We start from the raw sequence: 24,739 nt of genomic DNA, 5'->3' as shown, positions 1-24,739 counted from the left end.
CTACAATAGAAAAAATAGATAAACCTACAATTTCGGGCCAAATAAAATGAGTCCAAACATTTTATTTATCCCAAAAAGTTCGAATTTTCAACTTTTAATTTTGACATATTTGTCAACTTCATAAAAAATCCTTTAAAATGAGTCCAAACTCGACATATTTAACTTTAATATTAATGGAGATACAATCACTTCCGGTTTGAAACGGCAACGTCAAATTTGACATATTTATCATCTTCATTAAAAAACCTTTAAAATGAGTCCAAAGATGACGCACTTATCTCAAAAAACAAAAAAAGTTGGAATAAAAAACATTAAACCCGAAATTAGCAACAGTGAAGATAGAAATTTAATTTTTAAATATTAATACCAACCTTAATTTTTTATTTTTTTTTTTATATTTTTGTTTTTGTTACAAATATTAAGACATTGTATAAAAATTAATATGTCAAAATTGACGTTGACATTCTTAACCGGAAGTTAACCATAACTTCATTAATATTGAAGATAAATATGTCGTGTTTGTACTCATTTTAAAGGATTTTTAATGAAGATTACAAATAGGTCAAAATTAAGGTTGACATTTTAAACCTGAAGTTAGTTGTCATATAATAAAAGTTTTGTAACTGAAGTTAATCTAGTGTTAGTCACTTTTCCACGCTTAACGTGTTTTTTAGGTCATTACACATTGATTAAAAATAGATTATTTTCTTCAAAAATTTTTACACGAATCAATTTATGCCACGACTTACAGAAACACCCTGTATAATCGTAAAACGTAACGACTGAAGCGGCTTCTGTGCATTTGTAGTCTAATTAAAGGATTTTAAATGAATGTTATTTAAAAAAAATTTTGTAACGAAATTTTTTTTTTGATGGATCATTATTATTATTTTTTTTGTTGATTGGGATTTTCGATGATTGATGTTTTAATAAACGTTAGCACGCGCTGTCACGTTTCTTCCTCAATTTTACCCTCTCTTGATTATTTCCCGCTTATAGACCTTTATTCGGACGTAGACAACGACGAAAATGAGATTTTTCCTTTTTCCTTATTAATCTTTCATTTTCTCTCGATCCACCTCTTTCTTTTCCTTGCGATGTAATCAACTTTTCTTTCCTTAATACGCCATGAACAATAACTAATAAGAACAAAAACTTTTAAGCAACCAACAAAGGGCGCGTAGAAAAAGGAAAAAAAATCGGAAAATATGTTTGGTTTTAAAACCTTTCTCGAAACAGCGTTAATGAATAAATATGTTTAGAGAATAGGTCGTTAGGGGAAGCTTTAAGTAAAATCGTAAAAGATAACGTCCCCGGTGAGAACAACAAATTTTTTGATAACATAATCTTTTTTTTAAAACCCGGCTCCTCCACCAAAATTTCTCAAAAAAGATTTTTTTTAAAATAAATAATAAGAAAAATGATCGTAAAGATAACATCTCCGTTAAGAGAACGAATTTTTCGATTTAAGCGGAGAGATCACATTTTTAAACGATTTTTTTCTTTTCGCTCGATTTCCTCAATTTTTAAAACTCTCGAACTTTCCTTTCAATTCTTCCCAACTAAATACGGTCGTCAAATCGACCGAGATAAATCTTTAATTCCGGATCGTCGCCGAAAACCGAAAACTTTATTTCCAGACTTTTAATTACATCCGCTTTCTACATAAAATAATTAAGGTGGAGTGACCCATATTCAATCTTTTCCCATTTTTATATACACCAACAAATTTTTACAAAATCATTCATCAATGCATGATGAATGTTTCAAATTGATTTAATAAAACAGTTCGTGCATTTTCATTATTTTTTTTTTATTTTATTAACGCTGAAGTAAAAATAATAATTGATGTAATGGATGAGTTTGCAAATCAATGCAAATTTTTTCAAATCATAGTATTAAATTTAACGCGGTCACCCTCAATTCCTTTTCCATGCAAATGGAGCAGAGCATCTCAAAAATGCACGCCATCGTGTTCGATTTTGAGCTATCTGTTTCACTTCCAGCCACCTTTTCCTGTTTCCTTTATCTCTTTCATACTCTCGGCCATGTTGTTCTGCGGTTCCCTCTCCTTCTGATGCCTTATAAGTTCCAGTTCAATGTTGTCTTCCCAATATTTTCAGATTCCCTTCGCAGCGCGTGTAGGGGATGTCCAAAAACTACTTAGGCACAATGTAAGACCGCAAAGGCTGGAGGTTAAGGTTGGCACCATGATTACGACATTATGGGAAAGAACTTAATGCATTCTCCGTAGACACTTATTTAGGACGCAATACTTTAAAAGGAAATCGACTATTTACTAGAATCGATGTCACGAAGAGTGGGGAAGTGCACAACCACTAAAGGGAGCGATATATTGTTAATGAATAGATGACTTCAACAAGGCCACAGTTTCTTGGAAAATTGGTGCACTATACGCCCATCTAATACATAAACCAGTTAGTAAATAACGTAGTTTTCCTCGATTTTAAACTTATTTTTCTAAATAAAATAACCTACTTTTCATAATTTCTTGTTTTTCTCGATTTTTATACATCTGAGAGCAAAGGTGGAAAAAAGCAATATTATTAAAAATTCAATTTGCAACAACTTTTATACTAAAACTGGTTAGCATTACCAGCTGTGCGTTTGAAGATGCACGCCTAAACCCGAAACTTTCTAGTACTAGGTTTCTAACGCTAGTGTGATTTCTAGTTTTTCCCAGTATTAATCCATTATATCGAAAAAAAATCTAAATTTGAGGTTTATGTATTGTTATTTTCACGTTTCAGTATTACGGTGGCGATATTTTACTTTTGAAATATGTTACGAAAACCGTTACGATTTTTTTCGTTCCGGAACGTTTATGACGTAGTTTTTCTCTTGAGCCGTAATAGCGTCGAGATATGGTATTAGGTACTAACGGTTCGTCGTATATCTCCTTAAATGTCACAAGGTAATTTTCGAAGAAAGCACCTAGTAAATGTTGGGTTGCCAACATACGCGATTGAGAGTATTAAAGTAAAAGTAAGATTAAATCTTTAAAAAGAAAGACGTGGATAATTAAATTTTGTTGTACGATTCAAATTGGATACTAACTAACTCAATTACGTCTATCTCCCTAAAATTCAGTTACAATTTACAATTCAACCAAACAACAACGTGAAATGTGAGAGAAAAAATTCGTGTTTTCGGTGCTGACTGCGTGCGAATTATCCTTCGTTGTGAATACAACTGCGTTTGATAAATTTAACAGTCTCGCGCATGTTTATTGATGGGGTAGTTGGCAAAAAAGCGGAAAAGACCCGTGGGAAACTCGAGCCGAGCTTTCTATGGGGTTTATCATTTGTAATGAATGACAAAAGTGTAAATATAAAGTACGATTTTTTTGTTAACGCGATTAAATCAAAATATAACCTTATTAATATTACGATTTTATATGGATTTTTTTTTAAAGCAATTTCTTTGTATAGTTATATAATTTGAAATATATATCTTGATGAAACAACCATTCGTCTCGAAGTGACGTTTCATATGAAAAGGTATCCAAGAAAAACCATTCACATTTAATAGGAAATGGAACTGAGCAAAAGACCACGCGTACTTTCGTATTTTCTGCAGGATTTGATAACAAAGTCGGTATTTGTATGCAGATATCGGCGACATTCTTTTTACGACCTAGTCGTCGTCTCGAACTGGTATCTTGCCCTCTTTTTCCCTTTCTCCTCCTTTTTCTATCCCTTCTAAGATTAAAGCTGTGTGGCAGAGGGATTTGATTCTAACCTGACGACTTATCTACGTGACCTTTACTTATTTTCTATTTTTATAGTAAAAGAACTAAAAAATACACCGCTATTCGTTAAAACAGTCACGTAGAACATTTTTATAAGGTTATTTTGAGATGGTTTAAAGTTCTTTAGATGCATGGCTAAACCCGAAACTTTCTAGTTCTAGGTCTAGTGTTAGTTCTACTTTTAGTTCAATAAAAATTAACAACAATTTAGCGCTAAATAACAATTAAAACCAGAAGTACCGTCCTTGATTTATACATCGTATAGATAACTCAATCGTACAAAAATATCCCAATGTTGTATTTGAAATTTTATTATCCTACAATTATACGATATCCTTAACAACATTCTCATTATTGCGGGATTTAGTTTTAATACCCTCAGACGTTATAGGAGGGGAAAATATAATAGTTTTGGATGGTGATAGTAAATTTTGGGTGAACCGACTCGAAACCGCCTCCGGTTTAATATCGCCGATAAATTGCTCTTTTCGTGAGACCACATTTACGACTGCAATATAATCTACGTTTTGCGGAGTAGTTCTCTCCCGTGGTATCCTGATTAATCTTCATAATCGCTTTTCATCGCAACCGTTCGAAAACCAACGACCAAAACGGATCCGATGAAACGCGTGTAGCACTCAAATTATTATTTGAGTTGGAAAATTTAGTTGAAACTTTGAAATTAACTTGCAGCGAACTTTGTCCTACTAATATTTGTATGCATAAAACATGAGAAACAAAGATGTAATAATGTAAGAAGTAATTTATAATCATCCAAAGGTTTTTAGGTTAATTGACAAACGTTTTAATTAGTTCTTTATAACATAGAGTATTTAAAACGCTTCAATTTGATACCAAACATGATATGATTTAGATCAAAATCAATCGAAGTATCATGGATTTATTTTTTTGAGGTTAAAATTTTTAATAATCTATTTAAATAAACATTCAAAACATATCTTTTTTTACCTTAAAAATGTTTGAAATGAGTTCTCTTAGAAATAATTTTTATTCTAATCACGTATAATGGTTATTAAACTTATTTCTGCAAAAACGAAAAAGTTTTGTGAGGAAATTTCCATTTTTGTTCTCCCCCGGCTCCTCCACCATTTTTTTTAAAAACATTATTTTGTCCGTTTCTTTTTTCATAAATAAAATTAAACGAAAACTCGATGTAACGTGCAAATTTGCACACCTTCTCGGTTATAAAGAAAGAAGTAGGATTTTCATAACGGTCCCGCGACGTTTTCGTTGAATTTTAACAAAAGCTGCAAAGAGCGAGAACGACAATCGAACCGGTTTTAGCAAATGTTTCACGCATCACATCACCGAGAAACATATCTGGATATATTTCATGTGCACCAACGAATTTATCGTGAAACTCGTGAATCGTAGTCATATTTTTGTCAAATTGAATTTAAGCCATTGAAACAATCTTTTTCTTATTCTATAAATATCATTGCTTTACCAAAAACGATTTTTATTTTGATTAATACCTTATTTAGATCAAAGAGGTCTTTGAACGTTTCAAAATCAGTATTGAACTCATTAATACCAAGTCTGAAACTGAGGGTTTCTATCCCGTTATTGATGTTGAGTTGCAAACCTACCCGCTTCCATCCTTATTCTCGCGTAAAACGGACCGTTTCAGAATAATCTCAATTTAACTTGGACCTCATTACAGAATTGGTTTCGTAAGTTTAATCGTCTAAACTTTGATACGAATATAATTATTCCCCAAAAACATTTAATTGATTCGACCCATTTTTACTCAAATATAAAATAATTAATTACAATCATTCACTTTCCATATAAAAAAATTCTTTCATTTGGTACAAAACACGACCTTGTTTAAAAAAATGAGAGTATTAAAAATTGGGATATCTCGAAAAGTGGAAAAACTATACAGTGTGTCCGTAAAGTAACGGATATAGGCGATAAAATTTTAATAAACGGTTTATGGAAAAATCCCTGAAACGGGTCTAAAGATTTAAATTTTTACGAGTTATGGCGTCATCGATATTTTTTTTACATGGCAATCTTCCATTTTTATTGCGGAATATGAAAGAGGATTTTTGAGAATCTAGTAAGTATCTTCAGAATTTTTTCTGAATCTGGTACAGTCAATATTAATATTGGTTACATAAGAAAATTTTCGAGAAAAATTACTTTAAACTACTTCAAATTTATATAATGATAAAAATAGCAGTAACTATGGTAACCAATTATTCTAAACAATTCCCTGAGTGTCAAAAACTAATTTAGTAAAGCTTCTTGAAGTGTGGTGACGCGCCATCTTGTTGGAATAACTGCCGTTGGAATTGAGTTGTGTCAACATTATCAGGATGAAAGGAAAGACATCGCTTTGAAAAAATTTAAACACCTCTTTCCACTTAAGGTTTCCTCAAATCTTTTGCGGATATTGGGTGAGCGACTTTCTTAGCTAATTTGTAAATGTCTCTTTGTCGAAAAAATTATGTTTTTCACAAAGTGCATTGCTCGTGAATCAGGTTTACTTTATGGGAATGATATTTTGCGGGTTTTAAAATTTTATGAACCGTTGATTTACTAATGTCGAAATTAGACCCAATACTCCTTACAGTAACATGAGGGTTTTCTTGCCCAGCCAAAACCACAATTTGTTGAACTTCCCTTGCAACATTTACTAGGCCAGACTTCGAGAAATGCTCCGGAGATGGCCATGCTGTTTAAATTTAGTCACAGCTAGGATCATCATATTTTGGCTAATGAGTTGGCGATCAGGATATGTTGTATTAAAGAGGTCAACCACTTACTACATTAGTTTTTGACACTTAGGAAATTGTTTAAAATAATTGGTTACCATAGTTACTCATGGCTACTGCTATTTTCATCATGTCAACAAATCTGAAGTAGTTAAACTTTAAAGTAATTTTCCTCGAAAATTTTCTTATGTAAGTAATATTAATATTGACTGTATTAAATTCAGGAAAAAATCTTCTTTCATATTCCGTAATAAAAATGGGGGATTGCTATTTGAAAAAAATACCAATGACGTCATAACTTGCTTAAAAATGGCGGAAGAAATTTAAAATCTGCACCAAACAATTGCAAAAAATTTAAATCTTTAGACCCGTTTCAGGGATTTTTCCATAAACCGTTTATAATCATTTTATCGCCTATATCCGTTACTTTACGGACACACTATATAAAGAGGAAAATTTTCTATGGGTTTTATATGGTCTTGGAGTTTTGTCCGTATCATATAGAAAGTTATGACGTCGCAAACATTTATACAGGGTGTATCTGAATGACTGCAACAAACTTCAAGGTGTGATTCTTTAGTGAATTTTAAGGGTACTTTGATATATGAACCATGGGCGACTTCGGCTCCCCTAAGGAGCTACACCCCTCCAAAAATAGCGGAAAATTTTGGTTTAATTTCTTTTTCTCAAAAACCATAAACGCTAGGAAAATGAAATTTGGGGAATATGTTGAACCCATAATAGAGCACGTTTTGACCCTATTTGTACTTTCAACCTACCCTTCTAAACTACTAAACGTAACCACTCCCGTTCAATTTATGCCTAGATTTTTTTTATAAAGATGATAAATACATTGGAAAAATTTCAGTTAGATAGATAATACTATTCTAAAACTTTTTTGTCTCTCTGATGTTCTTCTAAAAATTAATAATTTTTGAGAAAAAAAATAATTAAGCAAACACTAACTGTTAAGCTGTAGGGTTGTTAATCGAAAGTTGGAATGAATTATTAATGAAAAAATCTTAGTAGGCTTTGCAATCTTTGTCAGAAATATTTTTGACGTTTAAATATCAGTGGTTTTCTTACTTTATTATTGTTTTATTTAAAATTTTGAAACGTCGAGTGAACGAGCGTAAATGCGATAGAACTTTATTCAAAAATTAATTTAAAAAACAATAATAGTAAGAAAAACTGACATTTAAACGTCAAAAATACTTCTGACAAAGATTGCAAAGCCTACTAAGATTTTTTCATTCAAAATTCATTCCAACTTTTGATCGACAACCCCGTTGTTTAAAGGGCAGTGTTTGCTTTATTATTTTTTTTCTTAAAAATTAGTCGTTTTTGGGAAAATTTTAGAGAGACAAAAAAGTTTTAGGATACTTTCATCTACCTATGTAAAATTTTTCTAATGTATTTATCATCTGCATCCACAAAATTTTAGCAAAAATGTAAAGGGGATGGTTACGTTTAGTAGTTTAAAAGGGTAGGATGAAAGTACAAATAGGGTCAAAACATAATTATGAGTTAAACATATTCCCCAAATTTCATTTTCCTAGCGTTTATGGTTTTTGAGAAAAAAAATTAAACCAAAATTTTCCGCCATTTTTGGAGGGGCGTAGCTCCCCAAGGGGGCCGAAGTCGCCCATGGTTCATATATGAAAGTACCCTTAAAATTCACTAAAGAATCACCCCTTGAAGTTTGTTGCAGTCATTCAGATACATTCTGTATATGGCAATTATACGCAGTTTTTGCAGATTTTTGGGGGGAAAGTGCTTGTGAGAACATGTTATTTAGTCATATTATATAGCACTGTATAGAGTGGAAAATTTCCTATGGATTCTATATGGTCTTGAAGTTTTGTCCGTATCATATAAGCAAGTTATGACGCCGCAAATATTTACATACGCTTTTTATCAGTTTTTGGGAAGTTTGCAGAGTTTTAATTGTTAAACCCGAATATTTCAAATTCTAGCCCTAGTATTAGTTCTAGTATTAGTTATTATTAAGTTGTATGTTTTTCATTGAACTAAAACATTTTTGATTGATTTTTTAATTTTTTATTGATAAAATTGTTACCATTTCACTTTATTTGTTTGAGTAATTTATATTTTCGAGAAGCGAACGAAGGTTTAAAATGGATCACTTCCGCACTGGAGAACCGGTAAATTATCCTTTAAAGGGAAGAGAGAGATCGTTCGTTTTGGAAGACGATATAAGCAACTCGACAATCCAATTGCACGTTTCTAGTTGAATTTAACCCCCGGAGAAGGGTGTCTTTTACGTTGAGAAACAACGACGAAGACGACATTGTTAAGTTATCAACTCTTAACGTGTTGATAATTGCCGCTAATTTTGTCGATTTAATTAAAATTAAGACTTTTAAAATTTATTCGAATCTAAACAAAGAATAAAATTCGAGCTGAGAAATGTGGGGTGGGTAACTAAAGCGGAACTTTAGGAGGAAGGAAGGAAAAGTTAACACTTTAGAAGATGCCATACATCATCGTCCTTCGACAAGATATGAGGGTATCTTGTCGGTGGAAAGTTTTGGACGTACTTCCGATATCTCATCGAATCGATAACGTCCAAGTAATTTAGTTAGTATGTAGAACGGAGGACTAAAGGATCGGAGAAATGAAGTTTTTATGAAAAAGCATATGTATGATCTTTCATCAAAAAAAAGAAAAGTGTTGTGAACAATTCCATTTAGATACATTTCCCTTAAAAATGTAGTTGCGAGATCGTTTTAAAAAACCTCTACATCATCCCATATCCTTTTATCCATTTCAAGTTGATACCATCGTTTTTTTTTTTTTCTTTTTCTCACTTTTCCCTATAAATTTTTAAACTTTAATGAATTTAAAATTCTATTTCATATGAAAATCGATAAAGAACGCATTGTTTCTAAATTGGTTTTTGGGTGAATCCGGAAACAATAAAATTTTTGGGAGAAAAATTCCATTCTTCCGGATCTAGTTTCGATCAGTCCACCTTGAAAGGAAAAAAAAAAGAAAAACTAAGGGATGAAAGAGCGTAAAGGTGGAAAATGGCTCAACCAGGAGGAAGGCACGATGCTGTACTCTCGTTAAGGTGTATCGAGATCCAGAATAGTTCTTTTTTCTATCCCTTTCATTTCTTGTTTCAAATCAATTCTTTTTCCTTTAAATTCGTTTCTAGAGAATCCTAGAACATGGTTTTTAATGAGGGAATCTTTGAATTGAAATAAATTTTAATTTGATTTTGAGATACAATCGTCGTAAATTAGTAATATTCTCGGTTTGGCCAAAAGGGGTTATTATGGGAGGGTTGAATATGTAGGATTGTTAGCGCTTGTAACGGACACCGCATACGAATTGCCGTTAATATCGTTGAATTTCACTACGTAACGGGCTATAAATAAAGAAACGCATTGCGCCAAATGTCTGGGATTACCCTAAATGGAGTTAAAATGTTCTTCGAAGCTTGATAAACTATAATAGAGTGTGTAAATAAGATATGAAAAATATATATTGTAATAAAATCCTTGTTTCCGAAGAAATAAAAAAGACTAATTAAATTTAAGATCTTTAATAAGATAGTAAGACAGAGGTAATTCCTTGAATATCCATGACCTTCAAATTTGACCTTGTCATTTACATTTTTGACAGGTATTGATTTTGGCGGCGATTTTAGATTCTAAAAACACGCAAGATCGATAGATTGTATCGATTTAGCCCATAGGCCGCAATTTCATCCATTTCTGCATCATTTTATAAATTTAAATTTCAATTTTTCATTTCCAAACTTCAACATCAAATTACGACTTACTCGAAGGAAATTGACACCCGAAAGCGCGTTTATCTAAATAAACGTAAAATTAGCTACAAAATTACAGAATCTTAATCAAATTAAAAGTTTATTAATAATTTCGAATATTTTTAAAATTGACAGTTATTTTCTTTAAAAAATCAATTATTTTGGCTAACCTGTGTAATTTATAATTCCCGCTACTTAATCAACCAATCAGAGAGCCCAGATTTAAACTGAGAGGATCAAATTCGGATATCCAAGAAGCCTTTGTCCAAAAAGGGTATATAAAGCCGCGCAAATTGACACCGGAGAGAGTTCAAATTTGGCTAGAGCCAAGCGTTGTCGAATCTACGTCAAATTAACCTTAAATTTTCTAACCTAAGTGAACTTAAAATTTTTTTTTTTACAACTCAATTTTTTATATCAAGTAAAAGTAAATAAGCCTTAATTCTAATAAAAGTCTGTATTATCTTCGAAGAAATCGAAACCATACCTGAGTTCGTCTACAATCTTCCATCCTGTTCCCGAAAATTCTAAACTTCTAACATCGAAGAATACCCATCCCTCAAGATCAAGGTCAACCAGCCATTTTTAACTGACATGTCACACGTCCGGAAAGAAACAAGATAAGTGAACATATTTCCTTTTATCGGTAATCACACGTTACTAACTTGAACTTAATCGTACACCTGTTCCTCGTTTAAACCATTCCGTTCCTTCAAAACTCTTTAATTGTTATAACCATCGCGATTAAAAATCAATCTTAAAAGACACTCATAAAATGAACGCGTATAACCTTTGTCTACGACAACACTCTTCTAAACGAGCTAAACGAGTTACCTTTTTCTTGCACAGACGTATTTATTTAGACTCGTTTTTATGTTTAGTTCGTAAATTTAAAAATTTAGTTAATAGATGTCTCCATGAACCTGCAATTTATTTTTCTATTCCCTGAAATTCACGTTCTTTAATGTAAAAATGTATTTTTGTTCGTTGCGAATCAAATAAAATATTTTTGTGTGAAAATTGGTTTGCATAAATAATTATTAATCGAACAAAAACAAAATAATACAATATTTATAGATATCTCAAAATGTAATTAAAGAAAATTAGTCGTGTTTGGGTTCATTTTAAAGGATTTTTATGGCACCGTTTTAATGAACATTTTGTTTTAACGGTAAAATAGTCCCCAATGACTCCATATGAATCGGGTAATGGAACGAATCTAATTTTGGGTCACATCGGAATTCAAATGTGTTGCACGCGTATGTGTGGATTTTTAGGAAATGAACGGGATGTGACATCGCGCCGCAAAAGTGCGATTCCCGTTATACGATGGGGTTTAATTGAAACCCTAACGAAATTATTTCTGTCGCATGTTACTACCAATTGGAAATATGAAACAAATGGGGAAAATATCGGAATTTCAAATATTTTATATTATTTTTAATGGTTAATAAAAATTCACTATCAAAAAATTTGTGTCAATATTTTTCCACCCACTTTACAAGCCGATATTTTCGTTGTCTTTAGAGATAGCGAAATATTAAATACACCGCTGGAAAGCCTCTTCTTCATCTACAACTGGGATTTGTCAATAGCATGATATTAACAACGGAAAGAAATAAACAACCTCACCGTGTACCGAATACATTTCAAAATATGAAACTTCAAGTTCATGTGGAGCCTTTACGGAATTGAATTTGAAAAAAAGCTTTATCAATTTGTTGCACAAGGATTTTCCCCTCAAATATGGCAAAATCCGCGTGAAATTGCCGTATGCCAATGTTTCCGGCGTAATAACTTTCTTATATGATACGGACAAAACTTCAAGACCATATAGAATCCATAGGAAATTTTCTACTCTATATAGTGGTGTATAACTTTAGTAGGTCGCATGGTTGCACAAGTATATTCCACCCAAATTAACATCAAGAAGGTTTCCCGATGCAGGTACACTTGCATTTCTAAGTAGCAATTAATATCCAACAGAGTATTTTTTTCTTCAGAGTACTCACTGCACCCTAACAAACATTTAATTTTTATGGCTATTGAGGGCAGTATCCACGTATCCACTTGTTAACGAAATTCCCGTCAGTTGCAACTTTTGCCATATTGAAAAATGTAAAAAAAAATGTATATAAATCCTCAATAAAGCTCTGCATTGCATCTAAAATTCTGTTGTGATTCCTGACTATATTTAGTCGACCTCTACGGTGCCCATCTTCTACGCTTTCAGTTTTCTCAAAGTTCAAGTTTTTTGCAACATGGAAGAACGAATTTTTGTTGTATCGTTGAACAAGGTTGCCACCTTCACTATAAAATATTGTTCCATCATCGTACCGTCCCAACCCAAGCCAACCAAACCCAACACAACCCAACCGAATTTATGTATGTTACTCAATCCCTCAAAAGTATCACTCAAGAGTAAATTAGGCATTTCCAGACTTTTTTTACGCTTTCTTCAACCACTACATTTTTTGACGATATTTTTACGTTTTACACAAAAACCTCGATGTTATTTTTATGAGATGTAACTTAAACATCAAATATCATATGTCAGTACGGTTTTATCTTGCTTTACATACCTGATAATCAACAATATTTTAAATGTAAATAAGCTTAATATGGGCATAATAAATGGATATTTTGATATTTCAATATAATGAACACTCATTGAAGGTTGAGTGAGTATTTCGAGGTTTTACTGAATTTTTGAGGAAGCAAATTTATCACGACCGAATTGGTTTATGAAATTATGAGAGAACAGGTATTTGTTATTTAATATTGTTACCATCCGTTTCATCAATATATTATATCGTTTATTTAATTTCAAATTATAATTAATGATATTTAATCCCTCTCTGGTAAAACAAAATAAATATAATACAATACAACTTTATAGTTAAACAAAAATAACTTGGTATTTTTTTTTAATAAAACGTTTGAGGTTGGCGTATATTTCAATCCAAAGAGGAGTAATTACCGACATCGCCGAACCACTTTACCTAAGTGAAAATCAATGCTCTCTCTCTCCGAGGAGGTGTCTTATTTATCTTCTCCGCTATCGGCCTTTATAAGATTTATATCTAAAGCCTTTGGGGTGGAACAAAACGAGTTAACAGCTTTTTAAAGTCAGATTGGAAGCTTTACGACCACCAGTTTTGTTTCTTATTATTATTTTTTTAATTTTTGTGAATACATTTTAAACGCGTTACGATTATCTTTCAAATTATTCCACTATAACCTTGTGTGATATCATAAATATGAGATTTTACGTGCTAAAAGAGAGTGTGCGTTTTCATAAAAATGTTAAAAGGCGTAAAACTTAACTTTCTCGTGGGATGGGACAATATCGCGGCTTTAGTTCGATTCGTATTTCCTCGACCGGAAAAGCGAACCGAGATCTCGGATTATATCCAATCTGCCATCCAATTTTAAAATCTTTCTGGTATTGATACGATCGGATTGTATTAGATGAATAGGTTTGATATTTTTTTTTGAATTCTACGTAAGAAATGATTTAAAATGACCTCAAACAAGGCTAAATAATTCTCGTCTATTTTATAAATTGGAATTGAAAATAAATAGAGACCGTTTCTAGACCGTAAAGCAATGCTTTACGCAAACAAATCTGACGGTCGTCTCTGTGGTATTGTTTGTACGTCGACCACTAGTTACTGGTTCGAACACGCGTCTTGCATCATTAACCGCGAACGATGGAAAGGGGAGTTTCCCGTTATTACCTGCAAAGGCGGACAATGCGATTCTAGTTTTCACCGCTGAATTTCATTGCTTTTAGTATTGAACGTTAACCAACTCGCAGAGAATAATCAAATACCGGTATACAAACTAAGTTTGGGAATTTGCCTCAATCAACGCTGATAATTTAACAAGAAAAGATTCCCCATTGTCAAACAACAAGCTTTTAAAAATCCTACATAATCAGTTAATATTAACAAAATGTTGTATTATAAAGGAGGAGAAATCAATTTAGTGGACAAACACAGATGAGATATTGGCACGTCCGTATTGATGATCGTCATATCGTTAAAGCAAAACGTTAATATTTACTAAACTCGCTTTGTTCCCGGTTGGGGATGCATAATTCATCGAGCTTGTCTAAGCAAAAGCAACGTTTTCAACCATTTCGTACAATTACCACTCATATTTATAGTATGCGAAATGCTTTGCTCACATAGTTTACAAAATTAAATAAAAACAAACCTTTCCGCTCGTTTTTTCTTTCGATATATTTCAATAATTGATTGAAAAAGTTAAACATGAAAGTTTTTCGTAAACGCTAAGCGAGTTTTGAAAATGTAACCGGGAATAATTCAATATCAAGAGCGGTTTGAAACACGTCGAAATGAAGGGGGAGTAGATTTAGCACTCAGTTAATCGAGAACCCATTAATAAATTCGCATAATATGTTCGATGTTGAACAACTAATCTGGTCGTTTTATCTATATTCGAGTTTTGAGTGGTGTTTATGCACTCATATGCGAAGGTTTATTAATAAACGACAGGTGTCTCTAAAAAGGGTTTTCTCTACAATAAAAAATAATAATAATAATAGGTTGGATGTCATTTGTAATCAATTAATAAATTTGTTTAGTTTAGGAATTAATTTTGTTTTAAATTAATTAATTTTGGAGAATACGGTATTTTCTTTGTATTTCTTTCAATAAACCCAAAACCAAGGTCACAGAGCATTAAACTGGATAGAGAACCTATATTTTAATCTTAACAATATTGCTCTCCTTCACTTTTGCTCTCAGATGCATAAATACCGAGAAAAACATAAAAATGTGGCAAGTAGGTGAAATCGTGATATTACATATTATTGGTGGTAGCGCATGGGATTAGGAACATATTGGAAAAATAATTTCAGTTTCAGTATTGCTCTCTTTCAGTTTTGCTCTCAGATACATAAATATTGAGATAATCAAGAAAATGTGAAAATTATGTGAAATCTATTACTTAGTACTCCACCAGTCATAGTAAATAGTATCTCTTTTAGGTGTTGGACGCTGCAGATAATAATCAAGTTCAACCACAATAGAACTTTTTTCATTGAATACAACTTTATTTCTATCAGGTTTATCTTTAGCAACCTCATTGTAACAATCCCAATGATATATACAATCTCTTGTTGTACTTTCGACTAGTTTCCTTCTCTTCGTTTGTAATTCATCATCACATTCATTATTAACAGAACTGTCGCTGTTATCACTTCCGATTATTAATTAAAGTATCCTCTTATTAATGCAAACAGCTGTTTTGAAAACTCACTAGTTCTTGAGAACAAATTTTTTGAAATGATAAAAATTTTCGCCGATTAAGTTTTAAAAATTCGTATAAAATCCATTTCTTGGAACATGAGTATAAAAATTTCCCAAAGTGTTAATAAAAGTGTCCTCTTTCCAATAAACCAACCCGTTTTGGAAAATAACTTTTAGTTTTTGAGAAAACAATATTTGAAGTTTTGATAAAATATTCGATGTTGCAATTTTCATCGATAACATTCAAAATTCGCTATAAAATTAATTTCTTGAAAGATCCTTGTGGAAATATCACCAATTATTAATTAAAGTATCCTCTTCTTAATGCAAAAAGCCGTTTTGAAAAATCACTTTCAGTTCTTGAGAAATAAATTTTTGAAATAATCGAAAAATTTTTCGAATTTTGCAATTTTCGCCGATTAAGTTTAAAAAATTCGTATAAAATCAATTTCTTGGAATATGAGTATGAAAATTTCCCAAAGTGTTAATAAAAGTGTCCTCTTTCCAATTAACCAACCCGTTTTGAAAAATAACTTTTAGTTTTTGAGAAAACAATATTTGAAGTTTTGATAAAATTATCGACTTTGCAATTTTCATCGATAATTTTCAAAATTCGCTATAAAATTAATTTCTTGAAGGATCCTTGTGGAAATATCACCAATTATTAATTAAAGTGTTCTCTTTTTAACACAACAAGCCGTTTTGAAAAATCACATTTAGTTCTAGAGAAAAAAATTTTTGAAATAATCGACAATTTTTTCGAATTTTGCAATATTCGTCGATTAAGTTTTAAAAATTCGTATAAAATCCAGTTCTTGGAATATGAGTATGAAAATTTCCCAAAGTGTTAATAAAAGTGTCTTCTTTCCAATAAACTAATACGTTTTGAAAAATAACTTTTAGTTTTTGAGAAAACAATATTTGAAGTTTTGATCAAATATTCGATGTTGCAATTTAAATCGATAATTTTCAAAATTCGCTATAAAATTAATTTTTTGAAGGATCCTTGTGGAAATATCACCAATTATTAATTAAAGTATCCTCTTTTTAATGCAATAAACCGTTTTGAAACATCACTTCTAGTTCTTGAGAAATAAATTTTTGAAATAATCGACAATTTTTTCGAATTTTGTAATTTTTTGAAATCATGTTTTTTTTTGTTGTTGATTGTAGCGCACGGGATTAGAAACATATTAGAAACGTAATTTTAATATGAAAGTTGTAGCAAGTGATTTTCTTAACACAATACTCTTCAACTCAATTAACATAACCCCACTTGTTATTATAATTTAATCTATTTAAAATTAAAAAACGGTTTTCTTTATCAACATAATGTTGAGATTAAATAACAACACAAATGAGTAAAGTTTTAATTAAGATATAAATTGTTTCTTAGTTCCCATAAATAAATTAGGAACGATATAGTTAAACTTGTACTGATTTAAGTAAGTATTGAAAATGATAGGGTTTTAGTTAAGAGGTTTAAACTAATGGTGCAGAACGAGAACACGTCGATGTGGTAATGTATTGTTTGAATGCTGTCCCATGCATGTCCTGGCTAAATTGCAAATCCGGGGAACTACAACCCCGTATAGAACCAACACTACCACCTCTCCATTCGATGTTGACAGAACGCTATATATCAATTGGAATTACAAATTAATTGTGATCACAAACAGAGAATTTCACAATTTCACATATATTTTTTAAGTAAACTAAAAATTTATTAAATTATAATTTCGACGGCAAACCGAATAAAAAAAATTAATTTTTTGAAATTTTGAACTATATTTATTTATTTTTTTTTGTTTTTAATGAAGTAATTACCCCTTAATTTGAGGCTAATTTAATTTACGACGAACGATTTACGAGAAGTAATTTTAAATTAATTGCTCAAAGGGAGTTGTTTCCCCATTACAACGTTTCAGAGAATCTCTTCTTAATCTTCTTGCGTTTAATTTCGAAATAAATACGCGCCCTGTATTAAGTTGTAGAATTTCATTGTTTCAATTTCACGTGTGAGATAAGAATACTTTTGCGAGTTTTACCAATTAAAAGTTTCTAATTAAAATTTAAAATTAAATCAGAATTTATGTAATGTAATATAATATGTTTACACATTTTGCAATTTCAATGGGTTAATAAATTCAGCATAACGATACCTGGTGCTCTTAATCCAATTTCTGCTTTGTTCCGAAACCACGACTCTAACAATCTCTCTCTCCCTCTCTGTTTAGGTAGTTCACTCTACTCTTAACAATATGAGATGTGTTTTCAATTAGATAATGTGCCGAATAATTCAGGATTATCCAGTTAGACGAGCCGGTTCGATATGGAATTGTGCACCAAATTACATTTTGGCTCTCGAAATTTGATACTAAATACAGTTCAATTAGACGTTAAATCTTTTGTTATACCCGCTAAAGTTATTTCGTATTGAATCTTTTGAAAACTTTCGTTCGTTTATAATTAAACAAATATCTGGAATCGATTTATTTATTTTAAACCATTTCCAGTTGGATATTTATTTAAACAAATTTACGAAAGCATGCGTTCCGGTATTTATTAACTCGATTGAGTTGAAATTTTTGAAACCAACGACCGTTCGATATTTTTATCTAAATTATTTCTGCGTAGTGATCTGCGTTAATGGTTTATCAAGGTTCCGGGTGTCCAGGATTAATAAAAAAACAGCACTCCCGAAACGAACGAACAGCGCTTCGTCAGTTAATTTGCATACGTTTTGTTGTGTTTGTGTTTCATTAAAGTTTTATCACGAACATTCTCTAACAAGCGATTTTTTTTAAGGAATGTGTACGAAGTTTACTTCAATAAATTATTATATATTTTTTTGTAACATAAAATAAAAAATATTTATACATTTATAAATTTATTGTTGTTTTAAATAGTCGCAATATTGTTTTAAAACAGTGAAATATATTGACTTCATTTACAGTTGATTTCTACAATATTTAAATGCTTAGCTAGCAATTATTTCATCTAATTTTCGCATTTTTCTCGATATTTATGAAACTGAGAGCAAAAGTGAAAAAGAGCAATATTGTTAAGAATAAAATTTGCTACAACTTTTATATTAAAAGTATTTTTCCAATATGTTCCTAATCCCGTTCGCTACCATCAACAACATCTAAAATCACGATTTCACCTATTTTCCACATTTTCTTGTATATCTCAATATTTATGCATCTGAGAGCAAAAGTAAAAAAGAGCAATATTGTTGAGAGTCAAATTTTCTACAACTTTTATATTAAAATTATTTTTCCAATATGTTCCCAATCCCGTGCGCTACCATCAACATGGAAAATCACGATTTCACCCACTTTCCACATTTTCTTGTTTATCTCAATATTGATGCATCTGAGAGCAAAAGTGAAAAAGAGCAATATTGTTAAGAATAAAATTTGCAACAACTTTCATATCAAAATTATTTTTCCAATATGTTCCTAATCCCGTGCGCTACCATCAACAACATCTAAAATCACGATTTCACCTATTTTCCACATTTTCTTGTTTATCTCAATATTTATGCATCTGAGAGCAAAAGTGAAAAAGAGCAATATTCTTAAGAATAAAATTTGCTACAACTTTTATATTAAAATTATTTTTCCAATATGTTCCCAATCCCGTGCGCTAGCTACCATCAACATGGAAAATCACGATTTCACCCACTTTCCACATTTTCTTGTTTATCTCAATATTGATGCATCTGAGAGCAAAAGTGAAAAAGAGCAATATTGTTAAGAATAAAATTTGCTACAACTTTTATATTAAAATTATTTTACTAATATGTTCCTAATCCCGTGCGCTACCATCAACAACATCTAAAATCACGATTTTACCTACTTTCCACATTTTCTTGTTTATCTCAATATTTATTCATCTGAGAGCAAAAGTGAAAAAGAGCAATATTGTTAAGAATAAAATTTGCTACAACTTTTATATTAAAATTATTTTTCCAATATGTTCCCAATCCCGTGCGCTACCATCAACATGGAAAATCACGATTTCACCCACTTTCCACATTTTGTTGTTTATCTCAATATTGATGCATCTGAGAGCAAAAGTGAAAAAGAGCAATATTGTTAAGAAAAAAACTTGCTACAACTTTTGTATTAAAATTATTTTTCCAATATGTTCCCAATCCCGTGCGTTATAATCAACACAGAAAATCACGATTTCACCCACTTTCCACATTTTCCTGTTTATCTCAATATTGATGCATCTGAGAGCAAAAGTGAAAAAGAGCAATATTGTTAAGAATAAAATTTGCTACAACTTTTATATTAAAATTATTTTTCTAATATGTTCCTAATCCCGTGCGCTACCATCAACAACATCTAAAATCACGATTTCACTTATTTTCCACATTTTCTTGTTTATCTCAATATTTATGCATCTGAGAGCAAAAGTGAAAAAGAGCAATATTCTTCAGAATAAAATTTGCTACAACTTTTATATTAAAATTATTTTTCCAATATGTTCCTAATCCCGTCCGCTACCATAAATTAAATGTAAAACCACGATTTCTCCTACTTTTCACATTTTTGCCTTTTTCTCACATTTTCCAAGAAGATAAATTAACTAAACTTTATTTATAGTCATTTTAAAGACAAGTACCGACGACAGTGAGCAAAAGTTGTTTTAGGATTAACAAGGGAATAGAGTAGATTAACCGGGACCAAACACTTTCCCTGAAACTTTCCGACCCTTTACGAAATTTCCAACGACTACGACTACGACGCCGGTTAAAGTTCGACGCCGTGGGCTTAAAGAGTTTTCGGACGCTCAGAAACCGCACCCCATTTTATACCCGTTAAAACTCTTATGGGTCGTTTCGGGAGGAAAACCGAGTCGTAAAAGTGATGACAAAAATGATCCAAATTAATGAACAAGGAAAACATTCAAAAAGTCATAAAAAACATTTTAATTTAAATATTTTTCAAACGAACTGAGGGGTTTTAATTGTTGATTTATCGCTGCGATAATAGACCTAGGAAAGTCGTTATCGACTAATTACAACAGAAACTATGGATGTTGTGAAACCAAAACCGCGGACTCGGCCATAATCGGTCTACACCCTTTGGGGCCCCACTCCCCAAAATGTATAAATCACGTCGTTGACGCGTTATTCGCGTTTTCAGGAGGTTTCGACCCTACGCTGTCACTGTACTATTGAGATCTATGACTATAATTACACCTTTGCGGTCTCCATCTCTCGTCGATATTATTCGAAAATGATTAATTAAAAATATTAATTACTACAAATAAAATAATTGTAGGCGAAGCACTTAAAACGTAAAAAGTTGAAGGTTATATTTGAGTAAAAAATTTAAATGTCAATTAAGGAATGAATTAATGTTGTTTTTTTTATAAAAGTGTGCGATTCATCAGGACGGGTTTAATTAACATATTTTAAATTGAAAACAATCCAACTAACCATTCTGAAAGAGATAACGAGCACGATTATGTTATAAAATTGTAATTAAAAAGTAGAAATGCTGTACACGTGTCATTTGAAAATAATATTTATTATTAAAAAGAAATTTGTTTTTTAAACACAGTTTTTAGTACAAACTGTATTTAAAAATTTGTGTTATTTTTTATTCAGCGTTAGATTGATGTATATTTTTCATTGAACTAACACTAGACCTATAACTAGAAATATTCGGGTTTAGCCGTGCGTCTGAAGACAATTTACCACAACTTTTGTACCAAAAATATTTTTGTAATATGTTCCGAATCCCGTGCGCTAACATCAACAACAAGTAAAACCACGATTTCGCCTACTTTTTAGATTTTCTTGTTTATCTCAATATTTATGCATCTGAGAGCAAAGGTGAGAAAGAGCAATATTGTTAAGGATACATTTTGCTACAACTTTTGTACTAAAAATATTTTTCTAATATGTTCCTAATCCCGTGCGCTACCATAAACAACATGTAACACCACGATTTCTCGCCTACTTTTCACATTTTTTGTTTATCTCAATATTCATGCATCTGAGAGCAAAAGTGAGAAAGAGCAATATTGTTAAGAATACAATTTGCTACAACTTTTGCACCAAAAAATTTTTTTTAATATGTTCAGAATTCCGTGCGCTAACATCAACAACATGTAAAACCACGATTTCGCCTACTTTTCACATTTTCTTGTTTATCTCAATATTTATGCATCTGAGAGCAAATGTAAGAAAGAGCAATATTGTTAAGGATACATTTTGCTACAACTTTTGTACCAAAAATTTTTTTCTAATATGTTTCTCATCCCGTGCGCTAACATCAACAGCATGTAAAACCATGATTTCTCGCCTACTTTTCACATTTTCTTGTTTATCTCAATATTCATGCATCTGAGAGCAAAAGTGAGAAAGAGCAATATTGTTAAGAATACAATTTGCTACAACTTTTGTACCAAAAATATTTTTCTAATATGTTCCTCATCCCGTGCGCTACCATAAACAACATGTAAAACCACGATTTCGCCTACTTTTCACATTTTCTTGTTTATCTCAATATTCATGCATCTGAGAGCAAAAGTGAGAAAGAGCAATATTGTTAAGGATACATTTTGCTACAACTTTTGTACTAAAAATATTTTTCTAATATGTTCCGAATCCTGTGCGCTAACATCAACAACAAGTAAACCACGATTTCGCCTACTTTTCAGATTTCGTTGTTTATCTCAATATTTATGCATCTGAGAGCAAAGGTGAGAAAGAGCAATATTGTTAAGAATACAATTTACCACAACTTTTGTGCTAAAAATATTTTTCTAATATGTTCCGAATCCTGTGCGCTAACATCAACAACAAGTAAAACCACGATTTCGCCTACTTTTCAGATTTCCTTGTTTATCTCAATATTTATGCATCTAAGAGCAAAGGTGAGAAAGAGCAATATTGTTAAGAATACAATTTACCACAACTTTTGTGCTAAAAATATTTTTCTAATATGTTCCGAATCCCGTACGCTACCATCAATAACATTACACCTATTTTATATTACAAAACACGAATAGAATATATTAAGCATTTGTCAAGTGTGAAATAGTAGTTGCCTACCCATGCGTGACGTCACAAACGGGCCTTCGAGCTGTGCACCTGTTACCTGGATGTAGCAGTCTTCTTAGATTCTACCGTTCTTGGTATAAATATAAAGCCACATAGAATGAACGCAATGATGTGGTTAAAATTTTTCATGTAACGGACTTTCCGCTATAACGTCACATCGTGTTTAGCCTCATTTCAAAGGATTTTCAATTTTCTATCCAAATAAAAAATAATAAACAATTAAAAAATTTGAATTCGATTCCATTTTCGCTTTCACAAAACATTGAGCCGGTTAAAACTCGCGTTGCTTGTGGTTTCAGTGGCAGTTGCGGAGAGTTACCCGGAGTTTGGACTAGGGGGCGCTCCCCGCGTCTAAACTAGTTATTTGTTTGTCCTTATCGCGATCCCCATTTCAAAGGGGTGGGCGCTACTCCTCCTCTAAAAGCAAATATCAGCCAGGGAAGGTTTTGCTACAGTATACACGAATATTCTCTCTCTCTCTTTTGCTTTACCTCTCGATCTCTGGCGAAAGCTCTCGGTGCTTTCTCGTGTTTGTTTGTTGTTCTGGGCCCTGTTTTAGACCTGTAGTGTTGGTCGGCAGAACTAGTTTTATGTCTTTATTGAGAGTGCGTCATCATATTGTATGAATAAGGATCAAATTAACACAATTTTGTTGATGTTTTCTGTAAAATTGTGTTCAGCTAATAAATATTACTTTATTAGATTAAATTATTATATTATTTTTAATGTAGAATATTTATCTAATAAAACGTTATGTTAGAGTTGCAAATAAATCAAATGAATCAATTTTCTGCAATTTCCTCGTTTTATTATGCACTAAATTGACTGTAATTTAACCAATTGAAGTTGAAATCTCTGGAAAAATCGATTTTAAATGAAACCTTCATGATTACTCAAAATAAAAAATTGTTTGATCAAATGGAATCATAAAAAAGTGGTTTTCCATCATTGAGTCGTTAGTTTTTGTTCATTAACCATTTTGCGACCCGTAATCCTGGCTATAAAATAACTTTAAGTGGTCGTCAACTGAGTGTTTTCTTTTTGTAGCATTTTAGCGTTTGTTTTGAACGCAATAATTTTATGGTAAACATCAAAATCAATCGGAGTCAAAAATATTTAAAAATTTCAATCAAAATTCGCGAAAAGATTATTATCTTAATTATAAAAATATGAATAAAATTAGAAGAAAACTTACTGTTCGCGATGAAAATTTTTTGACCCCCAAAAAATCCTGAAGATGTCCAAGAAGAAAAATCACATCACATCACTTGACAAAAAAAATGTTTTTAGTTCAACAAAAAAAAATCAATTTTATAAAAGAATATAAAAAGAAGTTGCAACACTTTCTTCTTTTTCCAATAGAAAGGTGTTTTTTTTTTGACGTTTTTGATACAAAACTGATTCTTTACGATTTCGCGAGAACCGGGGAAAATCTATCGGAGTGCTATCAGGGCGTACTTTTCGAATGTTACTGGAGGAGACTGGCGTCACGACGGATGGAGTTAAAATTGCCGGCGACGCAAGCGCCATCCAACGCCATAACGCGACGATTCTCGCGCAACAAGCTGCCCAACGGAAGCTCTCCCACCTATATCTATCTCTTCTCTGTTCTACCTCCCCGGTTTTGATCCATTCTGGACGATACGATTCAGGATAATTTAGGTGAAAAAAGGAATTTCTTAAAATTTGAAAAAAAAAAATTTTGTAGTTTTCAAATACAAACTTAGCTTACTATCTTAGCTTAGAATGGAACCAATTACAACTACATTATACATACAAGATATACTTCTTTTCTAATCATCACGTGATTAACTTTAAATGTATGTTTGTTAAAATATATTCAAATTTTAATGTCATTCAGAGAGTAACAGAAATTGTGCATTAACTTTAAGGACAAACAATCCATGGTAATTGAAACAATTTTTGCTTATAAATTACATGGGCTAATTAAGCTTGTTTCCGAAATAATTAATTATTAATATGTATTTGCGAAAACCCATTTTACGTGCTTTAGTAAAATACCCGGCTCGGAGTCATTCGCTTGATTTCTCTAAT

At 31.6% G+C, this 24,739-nt stretch overlaps 1 protein-coding gene across 1 annotated transcript in view; it reads right to left on the bottom strand.

Moving 5' to 3' along the window:
* Positions 1–24,179, bottom strand: part of LOC111427332 (5-hydroxytryptamine receptor-like) — a 72,903-nt gene extending 48,724 nt beyond the window's left edge. Inside the window, exon 1 of the mRNA XM_023062428.2 lies at positions 23,880–24,179. The gene's annotated coding sequence lies outside the window, so the exon portion shown is untranslated. The remainder of the gene's footprint in view (positions 1–23,879) is intronic.
* Positions 24,180–24,739: the final 560 nt, after the last annotated feature.

Source organism: Onthophagus taurus, chromosome 2, assembly GCF_036711975.1.
Source record: "Onthophagus taurus isolate NC chromosome 2, IU_Otau_3.0, whole genome shotgun sequence".
In the NCBI taxonomy this organism is placed as follows: domain Eukaryota; kingdom Metazoa; phylum Arthropoda; class Insecta; order Coleoptera; family Scarabaeidae; genus Onthophagus; species Onthophagus taurus.
This window is presented reverse-complemented; position numbering and strand designations above follow the sequence as displayed.